The following is a 7,927-nucleotide window of genomic DNA, read 5'->3' on the forward strand; positions in this document are numbered from 1 at the left end:
CTTCGTTATCACTGCCTTTGATTTTTCTCCAACTAAAACCAATGCCTAATGCTTCAGAATTAAAACAAAAATGCCTGAAGTATCAGCTACTTCTATTCCAATTTGTAAAATCAGAAATGATATTTATGAGCCACTCCTTACAAGACACCCCCATCCCCCAAACACAGCAATAAATCAGTGATATTCTACAGATTATTAGAGATTATAGGAAGTTTTACTGACTTCACTCACTCCAGATTTGCTTGTTTTCACTTTGACCTTCAGGTTGCTTTTAGTCACTGGGGTAGAAAAAGATTAAGGAATAATTATTGAACCCAGTGAATTAATCCATCAGCCAAATCTAGTGAAATGTTGCTTCTATCTAAAAGCTTCATCTGTTACACTATCTTAGAACATATAACATGATTTATTTCAGCCTGGATATAATAAACAAATGATAATATTCAATTTACCATTTTAAGATACTTCTATTACAGAATGTATTACTACTTTATCCTTATTGTTATTAGCAAGTGTTGATTCTCATATACCATTTCAAATATCTCTGGGCAAACTCACCTTAATTCTTGCTGATTTCCTAGCCATCCATCCCAATTATTTGTTTTTAACCTGTTAATATACTTACTTCAAACCATAATACACTTTCCCTCAGGGAAATGCTTTAGACTATGATGTAACCCTTATTTTACAAGATAACAAAAGGCAATGCAAGTATTTCTGTCCACCAATATGGAGCCTTATCTTCAGAGGCATTTCAATAAACTGGATCACAGTTCTACCAAAACTATAATAGAAACCATTATGACAACACCTCTTCAAAGTTCCTGTGTAAGTGCATCTTCAAAAAGACCCATTCCAAGGAAAACACTATGTTAACAACATCTCCTAAGTTTAAGATGTACCCAGTATGATACATTTACTAAATTCTATTTCAAGAATAACTGCAGATGCCTGCCATGTTCAGTTGGCTAAACAGCTTTCTACTGCTGCTGCCTTCTTTAAATAAGTGCTGTTTGTCACCCACCTGTGGTTGCTGATGAGCAAGGTAATGTCTTCACATGTACAGAAAGTATTTAAATTCTAGTCAGCGCCTAGTTCTTGTTTTAGTTGTAGCACTGAGGATATTGTAAGTACCCTTGTTTCTTTCAAATTTGGATCTTGAGCAAGCAAATGAACATACAGTGGTAGGACTAGACCCAGGTGTTTTTTTTTTAAGAAGCTACATTTAAGGGTTTCTGACCTGTTTGCAATGACTGCACTTCATTCTCTGAAGAACACTGGTTTGACCACACAGTTACTCAAGTGTTAAGCAGCTTCATTCCTGAATGCTTCTTTGGGGTTGCGTATTATCTGTTGCTAGTGGAGCTCTCAACAAGAGAAGTCAATTTGGCACTTCTCTGAAGCAAGCAATGACTTTCAAGATGCGAACTCAATTGTCAGTCAAGGTAAAGTGCTGAGAATCTCCTCAGTGCTTTTTCTATGTGTTGTTGGTGTTGTACTTAATATATCTACTTTTTCACATCATTCTCTGTTGAGAATAGCTTTGAGAAGTACAGCTGATTCCCAGTGATTTATTTTTCTTCATGTTTATTTAACAAGGTATGTTCTTTACATATTTGTATATTGTTGCAGTCTTGAGATGTTTCCCTTTCACACCTACATTTCTGCTTTTGTTGGGACTAGGATGCATGGGCAGCAAAGGTACTGCACATTAGATCTTACTTGTGTAGCCTGTTTTCTCTTGATTTTTCTTCAGAACAGCTAATATAACTTATAACACCAATCTGTGGGGTTTTTTCTGTTTCTATGTAGCTCTGTTGTCACTGCATTTAGCAAAACGTATCTAGGAAAAGTGATAAAAGGGAAAATACTTTCAACTGAAGACTTTAAAAGAGAATACATGTTCTGCATTAGCTGAAAAATTACTGACATTTCATTGCATGAGGGATGCTGTTTTCTAAGTGGATACTTCACCTTTTAAAGGCTCTGTTACCAGGTTGGTTATAGGCTGTACCATTATACATAGATTTTGCCTTCCATCAACCGCAATTGCAAGCAACACTGCTGTTCTAAAACTCCAGAGACATTTCAGCTGCTGATGGCTTCTAAAAAATTGAACATAAGCCAGCAGTTTCTCATTCCTGAGTTATTTTTTGCTCTTCCTATTTGGCTCTTTTGGTTCTCTGTATGCAGTCTAAGTAAGTTGTCGGATGCCCCACCCAGGACTAAAATGAACACGCACTCAAAAATAATGTGAGAAATTAAGATTGCTATTAAAATGTCCGCATCTTTAATGAAAACCAGACCAGGCCCCACTTACGGTAGTTAATAGACCAAGCCCTACTTTTTGTAGTTAATAGAGCAAGTCCTATCTATTGTAGTTTTCTGTCTATTTTAATATGCATATACTGTTAGTGGTTAGCAAATCATACTCAGCTACTCTGTTCTGCAATAACAGCTAACAATGACAGTTACACAAGACTTTATGGCTCTCCTGAAGGAAAAAGTCTTGACATAGCAGTAATGAAAAGGAAAAAAATAGTCAACCCTTACGTCTGCTTTTCACAGAGCTTCATATAAAATTCTCTTCTCTGCAAGGGTTTATTTCACCAGTGATCTCTGTGGGAAGAACAGAGCTACAGATAAAGTTAGGCACTGCCCTCAGATTCTGAATTGCCTGTGTATGGACAGGGCAATTAGTGACTAGCAATAAGTCATCAGGTGCAATTGAAAGGAATATGCAATCTGGCTTTCCCTTTCTCAAGAGGCACTTATTTGCTCATCTATTGCAGCTATAACTTGAAACTCCTCTGCAGTTGCCATCTGGCAATAAGTGTGGATCTGGGCCTAAATGAGAACCAATAAAGATGGTTGAATGCCTTGCTGCGTTGTGCTGCACTATAGTACTTTGTAAAAGATCCTTTATATTAAATTATGCTGAATCAAGACTTTGAGCATTATATTTATGCCTCTAAATATTATTTCAAAGTTTGTATCAAATATGAAGTAATCTAGCCAAGTCATTTCAAACCAGACTGGTGAGGGCTGAGAAAGAAATTGGCTTGCTAGGATGACAGAAACCAAGAAAGAGAACTGTGTCACAAAATGGGTGAAATATTTACATCACATTCAAGTTTTATGCTTTAAAATACAACACTTCATGTTTTTAAAAAGTGTACAGATAGGAAAAAATATTTAGGGGATGTTTTGGTTTGGTTTGTGGAGTTTTTTTCTAAGTAAACCCATGCTGTGCATCAACAGTCCTTGGGGAGGATGGCAATATTGGCTAGCCAGGGAAGGCAGGCATCTGGCTGACACTGAGAGGCTGCAGCAGCCCATGCCCTGAGAAATGTCTTTCCCTCCCTGGTGAAATTGTATGGCTTTCTAAGAGCATGAGTACCATCACCACATGTGCACAGAAAGAATTCTCTTGTGGGAAGAGGAACACTGCAACACCTTGTCAAAACACAGAAACACTACTGACCACTTTGTCCACAAAAATCCTAATATATAGCCCATTGTAAGCAGGGAAAAACTCCCTCAATTTCCTTCTGATATTGGTAAAGAGGAGAAAAAGTCATGTGGGGGAAAAAAAAAGCCCTGTAACTATAGTTTGTTCTCAGAAAATAACAACAAACTTCAGTATTTCAAGAAAGCTGTGTGGCTGTAGCTGCAGGGATCGAAGCCTGGATTACCTCCATCCCTTAAGAGTAGGGAAGTGATGAGCCTTTACAGCAATTCCTCTCAGATAAGCAGTAATGAAATCCACATATCATACCCATTTTTCTGTATTACACAACTCCATGTTACGAAGCAGCTATTCTAAAAATTACAGAGCTCCCCAAAAGATGACAGCTCTGTTTCACAACAACCTTTCAAGGTTCTGAAATCAGTATGTGTCCTGCATTAAGAGAACACAAAATCCTCTCTGTATCTTTGTCAAATGGAATTGTGTCAGCTATCCAGTTTTAGGAAAACCCGCATGTCTTCTAGTATTAACTTGGTTTTGTTTCTCTCTGCCCTACCTGTCCAAGAAATTAGTGAGTGCTATGCAAACAAAACTTTACCTGAGCAAATACGCCACCATGATACATATCAATTTTGACTAGTGCTATATTTTAACTAGAAGTAATCGCATTAAAAACTATTCCAATCATTATAGGACTGTTCCTTGTCCTTTAAACAATATAAAATGCCTGGAGCTTTTTTGTTCCTCTCGCATATACCAGTGTAAAGCTAGAAAGGTTCTATTCAGCCTAAGAAGACAAAAAAGTAAGTAACTGTCATCTACCAGTGCAGAAGTGAGTGTTTCTCTTCAATCCAATGTGATTTTGGTGAACAGATGTAAAGTTATTCTCACTGCAGCCTGTTTCATGTCTGTCCAGCCACACCAACACGCAGAGATCCAGGAAGTGCCAATAGTGGAGAGTGTCACTGAGAGAAGTCTGGACTCTGCTGCTTTGCCCATGGACCACAATGGGGACCTTACAGCAACTTTGCAGTACAGAAACAGACTGAAGTACCAATATTTTTTTGCCTCAGTCCTTTCTGAAATAGAACAGAACCACACCAGGAAAACAGGAATAGTGTCCTGTTGACAACAGTATTGCTCGCACTTTTATCGCAGCAGATCACACCTCAGGCTCAGAATGATGTAGAGGCTTTAGGTATAGGAAAGCTGACATTTGACAGAAATGATGCTATGGTTTCCAGTACAATTAAGAATACCTGTGGATAAAATTCTGTGGATTAGAGGAAGGATACTATGTGGCATGCTAACATCCATCAACAGATATCCCAAAGACTTCCAGAATGTAAAGCAAATGCATTTATAAAATCCACTTGAAATAAAATACTGCCAAATTTCTTACCTAAAAAAGTTGGGTTTTAAATGATCTTACAAAAATTCTCTCGGACTGCATTTATCTTGGGTTTGTTAGTTCCAGGTACAACCCTGCAAAAGCTTTATACAAGTCATTAAATTATCAAACCTAACTCTAGTGCTGAGATTTTACCAACCAATAATGCCACTCACTATGCCGGAATATGGAACGTTATGAATGCCATAATAATGTGGAATGTTACCCAAAACATTATGCAAACAAAAGGAGCTTTTTTTAACTTCACTAAAATTCAAAATGCAAGCAATTAAAATCAGGGTCCAAAAGGAAAAGATGAAACAGTCAGAAGACAATGCCTACTAAGACACAGTTGGCAGAATGTTACAAACAGTGGAGGATAAAGGAGAGAAAAAAAAACCCCAGCACTTCAAAATACATACGTGAGAGACTCTTTAATAAAAGAGAAAGAAAGAAATGAACCAAAGACTCCATTCTGCTCATCTGTGACCAAGAAAATGCTTTTATTTTCATGGAGCCGAAAACCAGAAAGAAATGGTTATTTATCTGCCCTTCTGTGTTGTTATTTTATCTTCCAGGTAAGTCTTCCTTGCAGCCAAGTTAAAAAGTCTTCTGATTGTTATTTGAGCCCTTTTAAGTTGTTGTTTTTGTTTTTGTTTTTCTTCTTAGCATTCGACCAAAGCTTTGTTTTCTGCCCTGTCTGTACCTTTGCTCATTTATCTTCTGCAGCTTACAAGGAATACAGCACGCTGGAGCCTGCTTTTGTTTCATTACTGGATTTTGGCCTTTGGATTTCTACTGCTTGCCTCACTAATAATGGCTTTGCTAATGTTTGCTTTTAATTCCAACAGCAATCAAGCAATGGAATGATTTTCATTTGCTGGAAATTAACATTTTCTTGTCCACTCGTATTTGTAATATTTGATTTAATGTCCAAACTAACGGTAACTGCAGCATCTAAGTGATTTAAAAATAAAAGCTTGTGTATTTACTTTGTAGATTAAGCTGAGTGAATGATGGCCTTGTTGTCCAAGCCAAGACTTCAAGCTAATGCTTTCCAATCCTGTTACGGAGGGTAAAGGTTAATGAACACTTCTCTCGTGTTTCTCTTCTCCATCTTCTCCCAGCAGAGTTTTGTTCAGAGCTGAACTGCGCATCACTAAAGGTCAGGCGCCAACAACTAGAAGATTATGCTGACTTGCCGTGCTGCTGCTTTGCTAGGTTTTACAACTACAAAGGCCTAATTCTGCAGCCTTGATGTGTGTAACTCATGTAAGACCCTGGGAGCTTTGTGTCTTGAGAACTGCAGTCAATGCCAGGTTTCCATACAGCTCCTGACTGATAGCATCTGGAACAACTTTGGCATGGAATTCCATACAGTTTTACAAGTTTTACACCTTGACATGGGTTTCCTAACTTATGTCTTACTTGACAGTAATAGAAGACTAGCAGAATAGTATTGTTGCTTCAAACTCCTGCTAGAAGTAGTCCGTAATTGAAACCCTTGAAAATAAGACTACTGTGTTAAAGAGCAGAAGCTGGTCCAGTGACTCATTATCTTTAGGTGCTTGTCAGAACATTGTGTGATTTTGTACTGGTAACTTTGTCTTAATTGCGGGAAGACAGCTTTTAATTAGTTCATCTTTCATAATCACCTTGGAACTTTCTGCGGTCGTTTGCTCTTCCCTTGCAGTGCTGCATCTCAGTGCTTCAGCTCTTGCACGCTTTGTTGTCAGATCCTCATCTCTTCCCTTACCATCTCTTTTACATCAGTCTGTTTCAGGTATGATTTGCAATTCATTTCAAGAGTGCTCAGGGGAGAACATGGTTTAGGATCAGACCTACAGCTCCCTTTGTTTACCATTAGCAAATTACTCTAGATACAGTTCAGTTCAAAAAGCATTTTATTTATTAAACAGCTACTAAACCCCTCTAATTTAAAATGGAAAGCTTATGGGTAAAGGCAACAAGCAAGAAAAGCTTATTATTACAACTATGACTCAGTTTTCTAGCTGAGGTTCTGTGCTGTAAACACAATGATCCATTGAGATCATTGGAAGAGCCACATTGATTTGTGTCAGCTCAGATGCTCCCCCTTATTTTTCAAGCTTGATGCAAAAGATGTAATCTTTAGATTGGTTTTCTTTCTTTTTTGTAAATGAAGCACAATGTTTCCTTTTCTAGGGATTCTTACTTATTCCCAAAACACATAACAGTAATTCAAAATCTACAAAGAGTATGTTTTAATTCTAGCTCCTACTTTTCAGAATAAGCTTTATATATTTAGTAAGCCTCGTCAGCAAAAAGAAATGAGCCATTATGCACTAGGATGTTGGGTTCATAAAGCTTTTTGAAGTGGACTTTTCTCTCTCAAAGGCAGTTGGGGGAATTGTAACTGTATAGATCCCTTGATTAGAAAGACGTTCAGGGCTAGGCTGGATGGCGTTTTGGGCAACCTGGTCTAGTGGAAGGCATGAGGGTTGGAACTAGATGAGCTTTAAGGTCCTTTCCAACCCAAACCATTAATTGATTCTATTATTCTATGGTTATTTATACACACACATTAGTTAATGTCCAAGCTGCCTGGCTGGCTTTTCATCGTTACCTAATCCCAAAGGGTTTTAAAGCGTGAGCATCTACACTCCAGGCTGTTTATATGTAAGGAATTGTTAGTCCTTAATTTTGCTGTATTAAGTGATGATTACACTCACTTCACCACTAACAATAGTACTTCCCTAAAATTATAAGTTGTATTCTAAAGTAATTCTCATGGGAACACGGCAGGACCAGAGGAGAGCAAGAAAATGTCATGGAGAAACACATGGCTGCACACAGGTTAACCACTGTTTCAGCACTGACACCTTTTTAATCTTAAAAGTATCAGATTCGGGGATAATCACAATTAGCATTAAGGCGAGAGACCCCAAACTATATTCATATATGCTAAAAGCAGGAGATAAGGCATTCATATACTTATCTGTATTAATATAAAATCCTGTATTTCAGGGTTTCTGAAGTGCACACCCCGCTCCCAGCCACCAGGCAAAGACCCAAATGCTGAAACCATC

This window comes from Lathamus discolor, chromosome 3 (assembly GCF_037157495.1).
Source record: "Lathamus discolor isolate bLatDis1 chromosome 3, bLatDis1.hap1, whole genome shotgun sequence".
NCBI classification, from domain to species: Eukaryota; Metazoa; Chordata; class Aves; order Psittaciformes; family Psittacidae; genus Lathamus; species Lathamus discolor.